The sequence below is a fragment of the Cryptomeria japonica genome, chromosome 5 (genome assembly GCF_030272615.1).
Source record: "Cryptomeria japonica chromosome 5, Sugi_1.0, whole genome shotgun sequence".
Lineage (NCBI taxonomy): Eukaryota > Viridiplantae > Streptophyta > Pinopsida > Cupressales > Cupressaceae > Cryptomeria > Cryptomeria japonica.
In genome coordinates, this window is record NC_081409.1 from 415,514,173 (window position 1) to 415,535,657 (window position 21,485).

Here is a 21,485-nt window from a genome sequence, read left to right on the forward strand (position 1 = left end):
GTGGGCCCTCCTTTTGTGTTAGTGTTGTCTCTATCATGTTCATTTGGAACCTCTGATAGTATGTGCAAGGGAGGACACCGCAAAGAAGTGCACTAGATTTAATGAACAATTAGGTAATGCTAATATTAGTTGAGTAAATGACAAGCATGTTAATGGGATGAAATATATTGATGACTTGTTAGATTTTATGAAAGTTAGAGATAAGTGCATTCAAATTGAGGAATTTGTAAGTAGATAAAAGCAAAGGAAACTATTGATTTCATATCTTCATTAAGTATTTATGTATGAATATCTTGCAAAGTGAATGATTTGGAATGTCTTGAATAATTAATTGGATGATAAATGCATAAGTGCCTGCATCAGAGTAGCATAGTGGAAGTGTAACTTAGGGATTGAGAAGTTGGAAATTACAAATCTTGCTTCCTTTTGGGATTTATAAAACGTAGATTTCGGGTAAATGTGAGATTCTCTTGATTTTATTTGGTCTTGAAGGAAGTTAATTAAAAATTACCTCATAAAAGTGTATGATATGTCGCTTCTTAAGGATGTACCTATGTGTAGAAAATGGTATAAAACGTATATTTTTCTTTTTTATTGCATTCAACTAGATGTTTAAGAAGAGTTGCCATGCTTGAATGGTGTGACTTGTTGTGATTTTCACTTATAGATGCTAACATGGATACAAGAATTATATTTTAGTCTTCCAAAATGTGGTGTAATAAAGTTCTCTCAAAGATATTTTAATGAATTATTATGTTTATTGTGACCAATAAGAGTTTTGTGACTTGTTTTATCCCTTGTGTAATGTATTTACTTGGATAATTGAAGCAAAGAAAGGAAACTTTTGTAGTCATTATCTTACTTTGAGCTAGGAAATGATTGGAGTAAGAAATTTTGTGTTGATGTGTGTTTGTTTTCAACTTAACCCTTGGCGACTTCTAGGAGTAAGTCGAGCCCAAGGGAAGGAGGATGTAGTGCCCCTCCCAGGCATGCATTTTGATTTACATATTGATAGACTTATTTAGACATATGGTTGATGCTTAGATGATTACTTATGACTCTATTACTATCTTAGAGGGTGTTGATAAAGCTAGTTACTCTATGTGGATTTATGTTATGACTCATCATGTTTGGAGATTTATATGAATTATGATGTTATGATGGTACTAACCCTATTTCATGATAATGATTTTATGTGACGCTTTGATGTTATATTGTGGGACTATCTTCGTGAGTAGAGACAATGTAATATCACTCATAGCGAGCATGATGTGATGTTATGATTCTCTATCACCTATCTGATTATTATGATGTATATGTATTGTATACATTGCATTGAGTGGTGGATGCAGGTTTGCAGGTACTAGACATTGACTCTGCCTGGTCTCACGGGTTTGAGAGTATCTTTATCCCAATAGCAAGTTGTTGGAGATGGTATGTATTTCCCTCGCACACTCTAGGCTTAATTTTTCACCTTGTCAGTTGAGTCATGTTAGTGTTGTCTTGTGTTGCACTATGGTTGTTAGGACCCTTGTTATGTGGTCTTGTGAATATGATTATTTAATTAAACTAATAATTGATTCTATTGCATAGTTTAATAAATGGCTAGATTGAGATATTAATTGATGCTCTGCAAAAAGGATTGTTAGAATATTGTCAAGACAAACACAAAACACACAAGCAACAAAACAAGTGTTAGTGTTAGAAATCACAAAGCAAACACTATCCTAAGCAAGCATATCAAGAGAGACACAAAACATAAAATAGAAAGCTTGATAAATCTAAGAAATGCAATAAGCATCTCAAAATACCCTCCACCATGTTTGTAGCTACTCCTCCCTTGTTCCTCTCCTCTCCAAGTTCCCAAATGAGTGTAGCTCTCAGTAGATTTGTGCACTATTTTGCATGTCCTATGGAGGTTCAAGATTGTAGAATAGATGATTATGAGAATGCAAATGTGAACAAGCTAAAACAAGATATATCTAATTATCTAATGTTAATTTTAGCCCAAAAAGACAAATGTGGATGATTATGCTAAATGCTCTCTAAACTTCACTATAAATTAGATGCATACAAGATTTCAGGATCTGGATTATGAAGAAATGAGCTTTATTTATAAGAAAAATGGAGCAATGGATGGTTGAGATTAAGTAATCTCAACAAGGGTCGGGATTGATGGGTTTATGATCCATGTGAGGGCTTTCAATCCAATCCCAGGATGACAAATGTCAACAAGAGATGGGTTGAGAGGAGAGGGAATAAGCATTAAATGGTCGACATGACTGTAGGGTTAACTTGGGAGGTAAGGTTAATATTGAGTTGAAAGAATAAAGCCATTATCCAATAAATAATGTCTTTATCGAATGGTTTAACTCTTATGCAAGAGTTAGTGAGGATAACCATGGTCAAAGCAATAAATACTTGAAGAGCCCAATGAGTCAAATGAGGGTTGAGTTAGAGGTAAAGTCTCTAACCATGTGAGCTAGTGGATTTAACCATAAATGGTTATGTAAGAGCCATTAATGGTCATGTAAGAGTCATTAGTGGTTTGGAAGAATTAAATGCTTTTTAAAGACTTTGAGGGCTTTGACAAGTGACTTCAAGTTGCTTAGGAATGTGACAATAATTAGGGGGTGGATTAGGCTAATTAGGAATGATTAGAAAGTGGTTAGAAGAGTCTAGAAGGGGTTTTAGGATTGCAAGTGGGTTTGGTGGGTGAGGGGAAATAGGATTTTAATCAAAAATAAAATTAATTTATTTCAATTATGATTGCAACTTGCATTTGTAGGAGAATGCAAGTGGGGGGGGTTTAATGATTTAAATAAATGTTTTAATTATTTATTTAAAAGAGGAAAGGGGATTAAATTAAATAAATAGGATTTATTCATTTAATTGATTGTGAATTTGGTTTAATGAATTAATTAAAATGAATTGAATAATTTATTTAATTAATACGAGAATGATTGAATATGAATTAATTAAATGTTAATTTAATTAACTGTTGGCTAGTGGATTTATTAATCAAATAAATAGTAAATATTCATTTAATTAAATGGACAGATTTATGTGACTACATTAATATTATCTGATTATTTATTTATTTATTGGGTTCTGAAGTTTATCTTATTTTACTTTAGTTTATGATTTAGTTTTTAAATGATTATTTAATTTATTATTGAGATTTCATAATTATTTGACTTATTGATTTATTTGATCTATCGTTTATTTATTGTTTAATTGATTTAACATTTGAATTATTGTTTATCAAGAACTTTATTATTATTTTTTATTTATTGTCAATTAGCTTTTATTTATTTATATTTTAATTGAGTTTTATTAATTGTTAATTGTTGGATTTTATATTTAGTTTATTTTATTTATTTTAATGATGCAATTTTGGATTTTCATTGTTATTATTTATTTATGGCTGCTTATTTAATTATTGATATTTAATTAATTAATTAAACAAGGCATTAATATTTTATTAATGGATAAATATTATTATCCATGGCTATTTATTTAATTTATGTTGTGGTTTATTATTTATTGGGAGAATAAATAATATTATCATTTATGAATAATAATTTATCTTGGAGGTTTAGAGGCTCTGCAACTTTCTCATGCACAAAGGGTGTTGAACGTGTGCATAAGGGTCTTGACCTCTGACATGGAGGAGTGCAGGTGGCCTTCTCCATGTAGGTAAGTACCCTCTCCCATCTCTATTCGTGTGCATTTATTTCTCTTCATTTCTCTCCCAGTCATCCAGTTTTTTTCGTCTACATTTTTATTCGATATATGCAAGCCTTCGCACATTTGGGTATTGATGACAAATGAGCCAAATGGAGGCCCTCCTATCGAGGGCACGGCTCCATTTAAATATTTTAAGTCGGCTCTCATCGACTCGAATGTCTCTTCTATCTCTGACGCTATGAACTTTGATTCTAGGGTTTCATCCGCACATTTAGGTATCGATGGATTCGGTGGAGAGGAAGGTAAGGACCCTAACCCCTATGTTTCTACCCTCTCTATGACTCCTAATAATGTGATGTTAGATGCTATCAACAATAAAAAAAGAAGACTTAAAGACATTGTTTTTTTTAGCAGCCACGGACATAACTAACTGTCTGGCCCGCAAGTTTATGGATGAATGGTTAAAGAATATCTGGATTAAAAATTAGGATTGCAATTTTCATTCTGTCGCATGACTCAGAGAGGTTTATTTTTTATCTTCTTCAGCGAAGCTAAATCTCAAGAGCAAGTCGTTAATAAGTGATTTTGGTTAATTGGCAAATGCACCTTTAGGGCCATTAAATGGTCTATTAAAGCGGCTAATGATGAAATATTGGCACTCTCTTTCTCTAGATGGATTATTGTCAAAAATCTTCCTCCCTTGTTTTGGAAATTCATCCTGCAACTTCTCGAACCAGTGGGTAGGGTCATAAAAATTGATCACTCCCCCTCTTTGGTTACTCATCTTGACGCTCAGGTTCTCATCATCATGGACCTAGGCAATGATATCCCTAACTCTATTGAGATCCTTATCAATAATGACCCTGTTTATTGCTCAATTGAGGTTTTTGAAGGAATTAACACATGTTTCCTCTGTCATCGTGAAGGTCATGTTTTTAAGAATTGTCTTATTCTCACCAGGCGCAGACCTAATCTTGTTTCTAAGTCTACTTCAGAGGGGGTTTCCTCTAAGAACACTCCCTTGGATCCCCAAAAATATCAAACCCCCATTATTGAGAAGCTTAATAGGCTTTAGAAAGTCATTTCAGAGGCTATCTCCAAGCCTCCTGATGTCCCTCCTTCCTTTGATGGAAATGTGAATTTTGGGGACTTCAATGCAAACAACACTCCCCATTCGGCTATTGAGATTTCTTTGGCCCAAGTGAAGGAGAGAATGAATAAATCTGCTCCTCCCCCTAAATCAGGGAGAATTAGAACAAACAATGCACAGCAACTTGTCCTTGAAAAGCTTAGGAACCCTCATATTCCCATGTTGATTGACACTATGATTGATCCTCCCCCATGGCTTCTAAATCTTTTTCTAATAATTCTATTGTTAAATCTATTATTAAAAGTATAGAGAATAGATCTAAATCTATTGATAAATGGATGATGACTGTGTCATTAATAATGGTTACACAAGCTCTATTTCTTTTATTTTTAGGGACCAAGTTGGTGGTTCGAGCTCTCATAATGTTATAGAAAATCAAGTTACTAAAATGCAGACCCCTTTACTTGATTTTCACCCTATTGTCTATGATCATGATGTTGTTAGCATTGAGGTTATTAAAGTCGATCTTGTTGTTAACAATCAAATGATGGTCTCCTCCCAGGACCTTCCTCCCAATAAGCAAGACCTAACTAGGTCCAACCCCTTTGTTTGAGGACCCTGATGGGGGTCAGAGATCCTCGTCCGGTGATCTAGCCGACACTGAGGACCTCCCAAACCAACCACCTTCCACTGAAATCTTTGATTGTGAGGATGGTGATGTTCCTAGCTCAGATGGAGAGGAACCCATCACCGAAGGTAGAAGGAAGAGAGGGAGGTCGAAGGGGAAAAAAAAGATCTCTCCTCTCCCCAAAAAGAAGGATGCCAAAAATGAACTGCCCAAGTGCTACAACAGCTTCAAAGTTGCCAAGGACACCTCTCACTAAGGGTTTTCAGATGAATTTAAAAAACATCTTATAGAACATTAGGGGTTTAGAATCCCCTGACAGAAAAAACATTGTTAGAATATTCCTTAATCATCATAGGAATATAGACTGTCTTTTCCTACAAGAAGTTAAAGCTTATGAATTCCTCCTTGAGGTTAATCTCAAATTGATATGGAAGGAGGCAATCCACTTTACCACCAATCATGACAAAGGTAGAGGTGGAGCAGTTGTTATGATTAGCAATAAATGGTCTTCCAAGATTAGAGATAATGGCTTATCCCCTTGAAATAGAGTTGTGTGATTTGTTTTAGATATGGATAGTTGTAGTGTGGGTATATGCTCTATTTATTCCCCCAATGACTACAGAGATAGGAATAATCTATGGAAATGGATTTCTTGTCTCTTGAACATTCCTTGGATTTTTGGAGGAGACTTTAATATGGTTGAGATTGCAGAAGACAAATGTGGTGGTATGAACTTGGAATGGAAAAGAGAATAAATTTTTTTCTGGGATAGAATGAAATCTAGGATCCATATTTTTGACCCTCTGGAGGGCAGGAAAAAAGATCACAATAATATCTGGTTCACTTGGTGCAATGCTCAACAAGGCTCTAAGAGGATCTATTCCAAACTTGATCGGTTCTATGTGAATTCTAATGCTTGCACCTTCACTCAAGATTCCTCAAGTGCTACAGTTAGGGTAATCTCATACACCCTCTCCAATCACCACCCCATTATGGCTCACATTTTGGTTAACTCTTCTCTGGACCCTCAAACCAATAAGCAAAATAATTCTATGCTCGATACGAAATTTTTAGAAAAGCAAGATGTTCTGAATGTATTATATATGGTTAGGAAAATCAACAAATGGTACTATCAGGAACTCTCTACTATTAACAAATGGAATAGGAATGTGGGATGTTGGAGGTCTCTTTGTCAAATTATGGGCTCCAAATTTGCCAAAGATGGAAGAAGAGAAGAGAGAGAACTCACAGACCAACTTCTCTCCCAAGAAGCTCTCATTTAGCATGATCCTCACAATATTGATCTATCCTTCACAATCTCTCATACTAGGGATAAGCTTAGGAACATTCGGCATCATAAAGCTTAAGGGGCCAAAATCAAAACCAGACTTAATTGGATGCAATTTGGTGATAAGGGCTCTAAATTCTTCTTCCATATGCTCAGGCAGAAGGAATACAAGGAGAGGATAGAAAAAATCTGGGATGATGGTGTCAAGTTAACTGAGATTTGAGGATATCAAGAAGGCTTTCTATCTGTACTACGAAAATATTTTTACCTTAGATTGTGACTCCATCCGAAATAAATCAACTCTTGATCTATGTAAGAATCTCATCCCTAAGAAGATCTCTAACATTGAGGCAAAATTGCTCAAGAAGCCCTTCACCATTGAGGAGATCCAAAAGGCTATCAAGAGTCTTAGAATGAAAAACCCCTGGTCTATATGGACTCCCTATAGAGTTATACAAGGTTAATATTGAATGGATTTTAGAGGATTTACTTCAGGTCTATCAAGAGGCTATGGTAACTAGTTCCTTAGGTGTTCAGATTAACAAGGGTGTCATAAAGCTGATACCAAAAAGAGACAAATCCCTCATTAAGAACCGGAGACCTATCACTCTCCTCAATATTTCATATAAAATCTCAGTCAAGATGCTAGCCCTTAGATTGGAAGGGATACTCCCCAAGCTAGTCAGTAACACTCAGACTCATTTTATTAAAGGGAGGTATATTCTTGAGAATTTGATCACTGGCTAGAAAGCTATGAACTAGACCAAAGTCACTAATTAGAAAGTTATCATGTTTCTCATAGATTTTGAAAAAGCTTATTACCATTTGGAGTGGAGTTTAATCCTTATGATGCTCAAGGATTTTGGCCTCCCTAAAAAAAATTTCCAGATGGTTTCAATCTTACTTCAAGATCCCTCAGTGCAAGTGGAAATCAATGGTTCTCGCTCTCAACCTATCTCTCTTAGTAAATCCTTTAGACAAGGGTTTCCCCTTGTTCTTGCCCTCTTTGTGATTGTTGCAGATGCCATGTATTATCTTCTCAGAGATACTTCTTCCTCCCCTAACGTGAAGGGTATCACCCTTCCCAATAATATGGATTTAGTGAATGTACAATTTGTGGATGACACTGCCTTCTTTCTCCAACATGAGGAAGAGAATTTCTCCTCCCTAATGTGTAAATTAAAGATCTTTTGTGATGCTTTTGGGGCTAAAAATTTTGCCCCCAAATCCCTATTGTTGGGGTGGGATGATTCCCCCCCACTGGTTATCCAAATTTGATTTTCAATGGGGTGGCCCATCAATGAAAGTCAGATACTTGGGGATCTCATTTGTTGTTAATCTTGATGATATGATGAAAGAATAAGTTTCTGGTAGACTAATGAGAGGGGGGGTGAATAAGTAAACTAAAAAACTGATACAAACTCCCAAACTCAAAATAAACTTATCAACAAAATAGTTCTATCAAAATAATATCTCAAAGATTACCAACATCAACCGGTTTGACTGTTATACCAACTTAATAGTAAAAAACTTCAATCTTGTAAACATCAACAATGCTTAATCAAATATCAACATTTTCAACTCTCATGCTTCCAGCTATCATGCCTTAATCAAATCGATAAATAAGATCATAACCACAAAAGCATTCACCACTTGACACAAATATTTATACGTGGAAAACTCAAATAGGTAAAAACCACGGTGAGATGAGACTCACAAGGATAGCTATTTGAACTCTTATGAAGTTCGCCTTGTTAGGAGCCAAGCCTGTTAAAGCTTTACAATAAGTCATGTTAAGAACTGATTTTGTTAGGAATCACCCAGTTAGGGCATTTTACAAATATGCCTTGATAAAAAGAACAATACCCTGTTAGGAGTAACCTCGGTAGAGGATTTGAGAATCCAAACTAATGGACCACCTTGTTAGAGGATTTAGAAAGTAACCAATCTTGTTAGAGCTTACCCTATTAGGGGATTTCAATTTCTGTTGTAATTGTTAGAAAACAATAGGTTTTTCTTGATCTGTCTGAATAGCACTACATTGACTTGATCAGATCCTTCTAAAGCTTCAAATCTGCCTTCACTCAAACTACAGATCCATCCTCCAATTAGGAAACCTCACACTCAACTAATTTCTACCAACTTTGCCAACACTTTTACAAACAACTTCATCGACCTTAAATACAAATCAAATAGGTCGGTAACATAACAAAAACCTAATTCCCATCATCGAGATTACAAACAAGTCAATGCAATCTTGACCATTAGAAATCATAACAATCTCTTCACATTTAACAAGAAAATTCCAACCGCTTCATCAGACTTGTAACTCATCACGCGCTATGCATTTGATGCAATCCTCTTTGCTCCTTTCCAAGACAATCAAATGCACCAAAATAACTTGAACTTATCTTCATACAATGACCACACGTGTCACTATCATTACTGCTCAACATCAAAACTTAAACCAACAAACTTTGATTGGTTAGGGTTTAACAAAAACAACTGGTAGGGTTTACCGGTTACAAAACATAGAAAGGTTTAACCTTATACACCGGTTTAACTTACAAACTACCATATATCGATTTACAACATCTTCCACAAAGTTTATCATATCGGTTACAATACAAAGAAATAACAGCAACAACATCAGCAAAATCATGAATACCATTCACCGGTTCAATTGACATTAATGACAACATATCATAATGCAATCTATATGCAAAATGCAAACAATCTCCCCCTTTGCAATTGATGGCAATACAAATATCAACGCCTCTAATTTATTGTTGTGATTAGTGAATAGGAATCCTGGTTTACATACCAATTTTTCACCATGCTTTGTCTATCATCATCATGTCACTGGTTCACCTAATAAAACACATAATTCTTCTCCCCCTTTGACAGCAATGCCAAATTGAAAGTATAATATGTAATATCAAAATCTCACTGTGTATCAACAAACTGCAGCTAGATGCTCCCCCTGTGGAATACATCCACTTCTTCATCAATCCATGTAAAATTCTGCAAGTAGTTCAGGAACTAATGCAATTAGCATCATGTTCAACTGACCTCATGAAGAGGGAAAAATCCTAGTTGTCTTCTAAGGCACTCAAATGTAGTCTTAGGCAGAGGTTTGGTAAAAAATAAATTGCAAGCTTCTCCTTGGTTGAAACATGCTCTAAGATAACATCTTTACTTTGAACTTTCTCCCTCAAGAAATGATACTTCAATTCAATGTGCTTAGTCCTTGCATGCAAAACAAGATTCTTAGAAATATTAATTGCACTCGTATTATCATAAAAAATCTTGATAGGTTCTGAGATCTTCATCTTAAAACCTTCCAAAATGTGCCTCATCCAAATAGCTTGTGTGCAATTCATATAAGCTGCTACATACTCAGCTTCAGCAATAGATTGTGAAGTACAACTCTACTTTTTACTACTCCATGAAACAAGTGTTGGCATTTGTGCAGAGTATGTTGACATGATGATATTATGTTGTCATTGATGTCAATATACAGGAAAGTGAACCGGCAATATGCTGAAAAGTGAACCGGTATAATGTGGTGAACCGGTATATGTGCAAAAAAGTGAACAGGTATATTGAAGCTAAGCAGTTGGCAAAGAGAATCGGTATAGTGGTATAAATCGGTATATGAGCAATAGGTGAAGCGGTATGTTTGTCCAAGTGAACCAGTATGATGGAATGTGAATCGGCATATGGAATGTTTTCTAGTAAGGCTCAATATGGTATGACTACCGGTTGGTAGTCTTAGCTTAAGGGTTTTCGGTTGAAGTGTTCCAAGCCTGTCTGATTCAACCGATGACATTGTGTGATGAGCTAGCATTGTAATCAAGATCAGATCGTGTTGCCACATCAACCTTGTGCGCGTGAAGGATCTTGCATGAAGGAGATTGATCATATCTACCTCGGGAATGTGCGAAGTCCCTATAAACGGTGGAGAATGCATGATGGGTTATTGCCTCCATGAAACGGTGAAGAACAAACGATGGAGAATATCTTGAGATCTATTCAAGACCGTTGTATTCAAATACAAAGTGTTCAATGGCCAGGATTGAACCACCTAAATTGCTTAACCTAAATGTTTAGGGTTTAGGGTTTATGCTATCGACCTATCTATTTCCTATAAGATCAATGTTGTGCTTCATACTGAGGTTGTTGGCAAATGGTGTGTGTGTATCTAAGTGCAGAGATACGTGATTCTTGCTAGACCAGATGAGATAAGAGGATTGATTCATGTATAGTGTGTGTGCAGAAGGAAGGAACTTAAGCAGATCTGCATTAGGCATTGAGTGCTATTATCATATCATTGTAATACCTATTGATCTTTAACCACTTCAACAGTTGGAAAATCCCTTAGCCGGGTAGCTTTAAACAGCTTGTTGTAAATCCTTTAACAAGGTGACTCAAACTCATTGAGTTCTTGAAATCCTCTGACAAGGTAACCTCTAACAGGGTTTAACCCTTAACCGGGTATTTAGCCATCCCTTAACCAGGTGATCTCTAACAGGATCGGTTCCTAGCAGAACCTGTTGTAACAGTTTTTAACTGGACTAGGCTCCTAACAAAGTGGACTTCTAAAGAATTCAAAAATAGCTTGTGGGTATTCATTCCCACTGTGGTTTTTCCCAGTTGTGTTTCCACATGAAAAATTTGTGTGTCATGTGTGATGTTTTTCATGTGATTATTTAGTGTCTTGTGTCAAGCAATAAATCATGTTGATCTAGCTGTTTATATATTTCTGATGATAGATTACCTGTTCATGCATAAGGATGAAATGAAAGTGTAGTATTAAGTTGTGTGGAAAGCTAAGTGTCAACCGGTTTATGCTTGTCTCAGTTATTCTAGGTTTTGTCGATTGTATTCTTTTTCAGACCAATGTTAGTGTCTGTCAAACATTTGCAGTGTTTGCAGTCAAACCAGTTCGGGAAAAAAATTTGTGACTGTACTGATTCACCCCCCCCCCTCTCAGTACCGGTTTGGTACTTATTGTTCATCATTGAGTTATCAATTGGTATTATAGCATCCTCCAGGTCCTTTGTGTTGTAAGCTTAACCGCTTGAGGGAAAGATCCTAGTGTAATGATGAAGAGGGAAGGTCCAAAGTTCAACAAAGATAACTTTAAAATATGGAAGGATAGAATGAAGATTTACATCAAAAGCATGGGTGCTCAACACCAGAGCTATGTTGAGAATGCTTTTGTTATTCCTGTCGGTACTCTCACCAATGATCAAAAGAGAGAAATACAGGAGAATGGGCAAGTCATGGAAGCCCTAATCAGCAATTTATCTGACATTGAGTTTATTGATGTCCAGGATAAAGATAATCCCAAAGAAGTATGGGACACTCTTGAGAATATCTATGGTGGTGATGACCATGTAAAACAAGCTAAGGAAGAAAGCCTTAGAGGGAAGTTTGAAGACATGCAGATGGTTGAAGGTGAGACCATTCAACAGTATGGAATAAGAATCAAAATTGTTGTTGGAGATATCAGGAGTGCAGGTGGTAAAATGGAAGATTCCACTATGGTAAGCAAAGTTTTGAGATCCTTATTACCGGTCTATGCAATAAGGGTTGCTACTATTCAAGAGTTGAGATCAATAGACAAGACTAAGGTATCCCTAGACTCCATCATTGCAAAGTTGACAGCCTATGAGCTAAATAGTTTTGATGGCAGTATTCAAAATACTGAATCAGCTTTTGGAGCTTATGTTGTACCATCCAGAAAAGAAAAGAAGCAAGCACCAATGGTGAACCAAGACAGAGCAGAGAAATGGATGATGAGGAGATCCTGATGGAATTTGAAGCTCTCCTTGCCAGGAAACTTCCTAAAGGAACCGGTAAATACAGAGGTAAGCTCCCTTTGAAATGCTTTTCTTGTAACCAGATAGGACATATTTCTATAAACTGTCCTAATGGTGACAACAAGGACAAACCGGAAAGGTTCAAGAAATTCAAAGGAGGAAACCGGAGAAACGGTTTTGTTGCAGTTGATGAAGGTGTCACAGATGAGGAATCGGAAGATGAAGAGAGTGAAGATATTGTGCTTGTTGCAGTAAAGGAAGATGTGTCAGATAAGAAGGCTCTTGTCTCCCACTTTGATAATTCCAATGAATGGATTATTGACAATGGCTATTCTCACCATATGACTAGTGACCGGAGCAAGTTTCTATCTTTGGAAGAATATGATGGTGGTGTGGTTCATTTTGGTAATGATGCACCATGTATGGTTAAACGAAGAGGGTGCATCTCTCTGATTGGAAAGAGCAGTGCTGACAATGTGTATTGGGTGGAAGGTATCAAACATAATCTATTGAGTGTTGCCCAGCTGAATGATAGTGGACTCACTCTGGAATTCAAAAATGGAGTGTGCAAAATCAAAGGAAAGAATGGTGATTTGATGGCCACTGGTATGCAGACTAAAGGTAACTTATTTCAGCTAAATGAAAATATAAGTACATGTCTTATGGCTAAGTTTGATTATAGTAGGATATGGCATAGGAGACTCTGCCATGTAAACTTTGATAACATTGTGAAGGCTAGTAAGATCAAGGTAGTTAGAGGACTGTCGATGCTGAGAAAACCGGAAAATATTTTGTGCAGAGAATGTCAACTGGGGAAAATGTCTTCCTCAACTTTCAAAGGTAAATCTTTCATAGCAGACAATTTACTTGATCTTGTGCATATTGATTTGTGTGGTCCTATGAGAACTAGGAGTGTGTAGGGAGATAGGTATTTCATGATTCTGACTGATGATTGCTCAAGAATGATGTGGGTCACATTCTTAAAAGATAAGTCTGAAGCCTTTGGAAATTTCAAAGCTTTCAAAGCATTGGTAGAAAAGGAAAGTGGTAGAAGAATCAAATGCCTTAGAACTGATCAAGGAGGGGAATTCACTTCCAGTGAATTCAACAAATATTGTGAAGAGAATGGCATCAAGAGGCAACTATCTGCCCCCCAGACTCCACAGCAGAATGGCTTAGCAGAGAGAAACAACCAGACTGGGGTTGAAGCGGCTAGAACTATGTTGATCCAAGGAAAATTTGTTCACACCTTTTGGAGAGAAGAGGTGAGCACTGCAGTCTACACAATGAACTGGGTACTCATCAAAAAGGGAAATGATAAGACTCCTTATGAGTACTGGACTGGTAAGACACCAGTGGTAAGCTACTTTAGAATGTTTGGTAGCAAATGTTATATCAATAGGAGTGAACATCAAAGCAAGTTCGATGCAAAATGTGATGAAGGAATATTCCTAGGATATTCCACTAAGAGTAAAGCTCTCAAATGTTTCAACAATAGGACTCAGAGAATTGTTGAAAGCATCAATGTTAGGGTTGATGAAAACTCTAGGAAACCTAAGGAAACCGGTAGTGAGCAAGTAGGAAATGAACCGGTAGTAACCTTTTGGGAACCGATTGCAAATCAGCCCAGTACCAGTAATTGTGTTCCTACACCAGTGGATGTTGATGCTAATGAAGATGAGGATGAAGAAGAAAAGCAAGAAGAATCTATTAAGAACATACCTAAGTATGTCAAACTCCATCATGATCTAAAGCAGATCATAGGAGACAAAGATGCAGGAATTCTTACAAGAAGAAAGGTCAGAGAAAGCCCATGTATGATCTCTGAATTTGAGCCTAAATCATTCAAAGAGGCACATAAAGATGAAGACTGGATCAAGGCAATGGAGGAGGAACTTGACCAGATAGAGAAGAATGGTACATGGTCTTTGGTACCCAGACCGGAGCATAAAAATGTCATTGGAACCAAATGGGTTTTCAGAAACAAGCTAAATGGGGATGGCACAGTGGTAAGGAACAAAGCCAGACTAGTGTGTAAAGGATATGCCCAAGAAGAAGGAGATGACTATGGAGAAACCTTTGCTCCAGTAGCAAGATTGGAAGGAGTGTGTATGCTTCTTGCATATGCATCTTTTAAAGGATTCAACGTATATCAAATGGATGTAAAATTTGCATTCCTAAATGGAATACTTGAAGAGGAGGTGTATATAGAGCAACTAGATGGGTTTGCCCTATCAGAAGACAGTGACATGGTGTGTATGCTACATAAAGCCTTGTATAGACTAAAGCAGGCACCTAGAGCATGGTATGAATGCTGGCAATCCCATCTTGTGAAGATTGGATTTGAAAGAACAAGTGAAGATAGAAATATCTATTTGAAATTAGAAGGAGATCAGGTTCTAATCTGTGAAGTATTTATTAATGACATTATCTTTGGAGGAGATGACAAGATGGGTCATGATTTTCAAAATGAGATGAAAAAGGAGCTTGAGATGTCACTCATAGGGGAAATTAAGTTCTTCATTGGATTGCATATTCAGCAAATGAAAGAAGGAATCTTTATTACTCAGTCCAAGTATGTCAAAGAGGTGTTGAAGACCTTTGGCATGGAAGACAGTAAACTGATTGGTACACCAATGGTGACCGGTTGTAAATTATCAAAAGAGGATGACTCGAAATTAGTAAATGAGAAGGATTACCGATCAATGATTGGTAAGTTGCATTATGTAGTGCATAGTAGACCGGACATTGCACATGCAGTGGGTATTACCACTTGTCTTCAGCAAAGCCCAAGAGAATCCCACTTGGTAGCAGTCAAGCGGATTCTTAGATATCTAAAGGGAACAGTTGACTATGGGTTATGGTATCCATACAATAATGATTTCAACCTGAAAGTGTTCACAGATGCTGATTGGGCTGGTAATGTAGATGACCAGAAGAGCACAACCGTTGGTGCATTCTTCCTTGGTGGTAGACTAGTCTCATGGATGAGTAAAAATCAAAGTTGTATCTCTTAGTCTACAGCAGAAGCGGAGTATGTTGCAGCTTTTATGAACTGCACTTAGACTATTTGGATGAAGCATGTATTAAATGGCTTCAAAGTTCTTGTGTCTGAACTGGTAAGCATATTTTGTGACAATACAAGTGCAATTAACATTTCCAAGAATCCGGTTTTACATGCTAGAACCAAGCACTTTGAGCTCAAGTATCATTTCTTGAGGGAGAAAGTTCAGAACAAGGAGTTTGTGTTGGAATATGTTTCCAGTAAGGAGTAGTTAGTAGACATATTCACCAAGCCTCTACCAAAGGCTATATTTACCTATTTGAGATGTGAATTAGGGATGTTGCCCCTTCAAGAGGTGAACTGAAAGTATGTGCTCCACATCAGTCAGGTATTGTAGTGTCCAATATTTTTCAGGATTGATGTGTTGAAGGATGCTACTCCTCAGGGGGAGCAGCATAGTGGAACAGGAAAACTTGTGCCTCCACTTTGGCATTATTGTCAAAGGGGGAGAAGATGTGAAGTGGAGAAGATATCTGCAGCAGAAGATGTGATGCTAGGTAATATCTTTGTATATTGCCATCAATGCCAAAGGGGGAGATTGTTGGCATTTGTGCAGAGTATGTTGACATGATGATATTATGTTGTCATTGATGTCAATATACAGGAAAGTGAACCGGCAATATGCTGAAAAGTGAACCGGTATAATGTGGTGAACCAGTATATGTGCAAAGAAGTGAACAGGTATATTGAAGCTAAGCAGTTGGCAAAGAGAACCGGTATAGCGGTATAAACCGGTATATGAGCAATAGGTGAAGCGGTATGTTTGTCCAAGTGAACCGGTATGATGGAATGTGAACCGGCATATGGAATGTTTTCTAGTAAGGCTCAATATGGTATGACTACTAGTTGGTAGTCTTAGCTTAAGGGTTTCTGGTTGAAGTGTTCCAAGCCTATGTGATTCAACCGATGACATTGTGTGATGAGCTAGCATTGTAATAAAGATTAGATCATGTTGCCACGTCAGCCTTGTACGCATGAAGGATCTTGCATGAAGGAGATTGATCCTATCTGCCTCGGGAATGTGCGAAGTCCCTGTAAACGGTGGAGAATGCATGATGGGTTATCACCTCCATGAAATGATGAAGAACGAACAATGGAGAATATCTTGAGATCTGTTCAAGACCATTGTATTCAAATGTAAAGTGTTCAATGGCCAGGATTGAACTGCCTAAATTGCTTAACCTAAATGTTTAGGGTTTAGGATTTATGCTACCGACCTATATGTTTCCTATAAGGTCGATGTTGTGTTTCATATTGAGGTTGTTGGCAAATGGTGTGTGTGTATCTAAGTGCAGAGATACGTGATTCTTGCTAGACCAGATGAGATAAGAGGATTGATTCCTGCATAGTGTGTGTGCAGAAGGAAGGAACTTAAGCAGATCTGCATTAGGCATTGAGTGCTATTATCATATCATTGTAATACCTGTTGATCTTTAACCACTTCAACAGTTGGAAAATCCCTTAACCGGGTAGCTTTACCTAGCTTGCTATAAATCCTTTAACAGGGTGACTCAAACTCATTGGGTTCTTGAAATCCTCTAACAAGGTAACCTCTAACAGGGTTTAACCCTTAACTAGGTATTTAGCCATCCCTTAACCGGGTGATCTCTAACAGGTTCCTAGCAGAACCTGTTGTAATAGTCTTTAACTGGACTAGGCTCCTAACAAAGAAGACTTCTAAAGAGTTCAAAAACATCTTGTGGGTATTCATTCCCACCGTGGTTTTTCCCAATTGGGTTTCCACGTGAAAAATCTATGTGTCATGTGTGATGTCTTTCATGTGATTATTTAGTGTCTTGTGTCAAGCGGTAAGTCATGTTGATCTAGCTGTTTATATATTTCTAATGAAATATTACCTGTTCATGCATAAGGATGAAATGAAAGTGTAGCATTAAGTTGTGTGGAAAGCTAAGTGTCAACCGGTTTATGCTTGTTTCAGTTATTCTAGGTTTTGCCAGTTGTATTCTATTTCTGACCGGTGTTAGTGTTTGTCAGACATTTGCAGTGTTTGCAGTCAAACCGGTTTGAGAAAAAAATTTATGACTTTACTGATTCACCCCCCCCCACTTCAGTACCAGTTTGGTACTTATTGTTCATCATTGAGTTATCAACAAGTCTTCCTCCTAGAAAGAATGCTCCACCAGTAGTGCTCTTCCTATCATCAACATTTCCTGCCCAATCAAAATCTATGTACACCTTCAAATCAAAATTTCCTCCATATGGATACCATAACCCATAATTGATTGTACTTTTCAGATATCTAAAAATTATCTTGGTTTCTATCAAATGTGCTTCCTTTGGATTCTTCTGGAATCTAGCAACTATACCAACTGCATGGGCAATATCTAGTCGACTGTGAACAACATAGCACAATTTGCCAATCAATGACCTGTATTCTTTGTCATCTATAGACTTAGATGTGTCTTCCTTGGATAATTTACAACCTGTAACCATTGGAGTTCCAACTGGTTTACAGTCACTCATGCCAAAAGTCTTCAAAACTTCTTTCACATACCTAGATTGAGTAATTAAAATACCATTCTTCATCTACTGTATCTGCAAGCCTATGAAATTTTTTATTTCCCCTACTAATGACATCTCAAACTCAATCTTCATTTCATCTGCAAAATTATTGGTCATGACGTCATTACCTCCAAATATAATGTCATCAACAAATACATAGAAGGTCATAACCTCTTTTCGTAATGGAGTGAAAAGGAGCGGGAATCCCAAATTTCAAATTGGGAAATGGGGGAATTCCTGGGGAAGGTGGATTTCCTGGAAACTATTGTACCTCTAGGATCGGATCTGGTATGCAGGCAGAAGGTCAGACATCTCAAAAATCAGAAGAGGACAAGGAAAAAGAAAAACCAGGAGAAGAAAAAGATTCAATCCCCGGGGACCCACACAATAGAGGAAAATGGAAAAAATGGTCTTTGCTCTTTGGAGTGAAGCCGTTGGTTAAATCTGGGCTTCCGGAAGTAACGAACATTTCAGAACCTACCTCTGGTCTGGTCGCTATTTCCGTTCTAGACAAAGTGGTCGATATGATTGTAGTTGGCCTATCTATGACATTAGTGGGACGATTCTCTAGCTTTAGGCCTAACATTGATGATGTTAGGAATTTCATAAGGAGAAAATGGACGGTTAAAGGACAAGTGGAAGTGGCGGCGCTGCCTAGAGGGTTTTTTACCTTCACTTTCAACTCTAAAGAAGACATGAACAAAGCTCTCTACGAAGGCCCCTGGATGTTTGGCAAGTCTTCCCTGGCTCTCCAGAAATGGGCCCCGAATCTCATCCTGGATGAATCCTTCTTCGTTTCTGCACCAGTCTGGACACGCCTCCTAGGTCTCCCGCTCGAATATTGGAATGAGGAAGTTTTCAAGGGCATTACAAAATCCTTTGGAGAACTCTTATCGATTGACCCGATGACAGTGGCTAAATCAAGGTTAGTCTTTGCTCGCATTTGCGTAAATGTTAACCAAATGATAGATATGCCTCAATCCATAAATATCATATCTAAACTAGGAAAATGGTCCCAAGCTATTGAATATGAATCTCTACCATTTGCCTGCTTCCACTGCAAAAAATCGGGGCATTGGGCAAAATCTTGTCCGCTCAAGAAACGCAAGGAACTCGACTAATAGTAACACTAAGAACAAAAAGATCTGGCAAATGACAAACAAAAAAGTAGATTCATCAATATCCAAGAGTAATCAAAAAAAGGATGCAACGGAACTTATGAATGAATTCAAGAGGACTGGGAGTAGAAGCAATGATAAACAGGATTGTGTTTGTTCCAACGATCCACCAGAGAGCTCTAAAGAAGCAGAGCCAGGAACTGAGTTGATCAATAAAGAAAACCCAGAAGCTCAGGAGAATGAAACTGTTAGTCAGGAGAAGGAAGAAACCATTCCGGACCAGGAGGATGGATCAGCTAGCCAGGAGAAGGAAGAATCATATCCAACCTCTTCACTCTCTATATCGGCTGAGGCAAACTTTAATGAAGCCCAAGACTCTTCTGATTCTGAGCCCTTATTGCTTTTAACTAATGGAAGCCCAAAGCCTCTCCTCTGTAAAACCCCTAACCAAAGTGTGCATAAGCTGGATGAGATTCTCTGGATACTAGGGTCAAGAGAAGGAAAATCGAATAAGGAGGAACTCAATGGAGGAATCTCAACTAGAAGCAAGATTAAGAAAAATGCAGATGTTGGAAGTAAAAATAAAAATCAGGGAAGGCCATCCCTAAAACATCAAAGGGAACAGGAAAGCTAGAAGAACCGTGCTGATGGAACATAGTGTTCCATCGAGTCAGCCCTATTCCCAGTTAAAATATGAAGATTATATCCTAGAATTACATAGGGATAAATGCCCCCCATAAGCAGGATGTGTTACAGAATGTCATCAGAGATCATAAACCGGATGTGGTCCTTGTTCAAGAAACCAAGATGTCTAAAGAAAAAGCTGAAATGATCAGAATTTTCAAAGAAAATGGAGTCATAGGAACTAACTCGGAGGGTGCTTCTGGAGGAACTGCGATTTTTTGGAATAAAAATACTATAATAGGAAAGGAAATCATCTTTGCCTTTAATAGGAACTCAGTTTTGCTTGAGCATATTAAGGATAACTTTGTTTGGGTGTTATCTAATGTCTACGCTCCTAATACTAAATCTGGGAGAGCTAAATTCTGGAAAAGCCTTGCCGCTGATAGACTCCAGTTTGCTGATCAAAGCTAGATTATTATGGGAGACTTCAATACCCCGCTCAAAGACGAAGATAAGATGGGAGGAATCCCCTTACATCTTGATGGAAAACAAGACCTTATGGATTTCATTAATGACCAAGCTCTCATTGATGTTGATCTCCAGGGCATCAATTACACCTGGACCAATAGAAGAACCGGAGCTAATTTGATTCAAGTTAGGCTTGATAGATCTTTAATTTCTCCTGACTGGCTTTCTAAGTATAGTTGCTCCCTTGGTTCTATTATCAAAATCGGTTCAGACCATTTCCCCATCTCCTTTTCTGCCAACTCTTTTTCAGCTAAGAGAAACTTCCCTTTTAGATTTGAAAAAGCTTGGCTCTCCCATCCTTCTCTAGAAGCTTGCATTACTGAATGGTGGAATTCTGAAGTAGAGGGTAAGGCTCTTTTTAGAATTGCTAAAAAGCTCAACATCATAAAAGTCAAAATTAAAACCTGGAACAAAGAGATTTTTGGGGACATATTCAAGAACAAAACTCAATTCAAAGCTGAATTAAAGTATGTTCAGGATAGAATCCAAGAGGTGGGGTTGACCGAAGATCTTAGGATGGCTGAAAATGATCTGTTATCTAAATACCACTCTATCATTTCTAATGAAGAGACTTTCTGGAGACAAAGATCTAGAGCTTTGTTCCTGAAGGAAGGTGATAAAAACACCCGCTTCTTTCACTTAACCGCCCTTAAGCACAAGGCAGCCAACAGAATATCCAGACTAACTTGCAATAAAGGTGTCCTGACAGAGGATTGCGACATCAGGAAGGAAGCTTTCCAGCATTTCAGTACCTTGTTGGGTGAAGTGGACAACCTGGATTACAGTAAACAAAATACCCTTTTACAAGATATCCCTTCTATCCTATCGGAAGCTGACAATCGCCTCTTATCCTGAAATCATAAAGGCGGTGTTTTCCTTTCAGGGTGATAAATCCCTTGGCCCGGACGGCTTCCCCATGTTTTTCTTCCAAAAATTCTGGCACATTGTGGACGCTGACATTTGCAATGGTGTTAAGGAATTATTTGGCTCCAGAAGACTTCTTAAGGAATTGAATGCCACTTTCATTGTCCTTATCCCAAAGATCCCCGGAGTTGATTTTCTTAACAAGTTTAGACCCATCAGCTTGTGTAACTCTGTCTACAA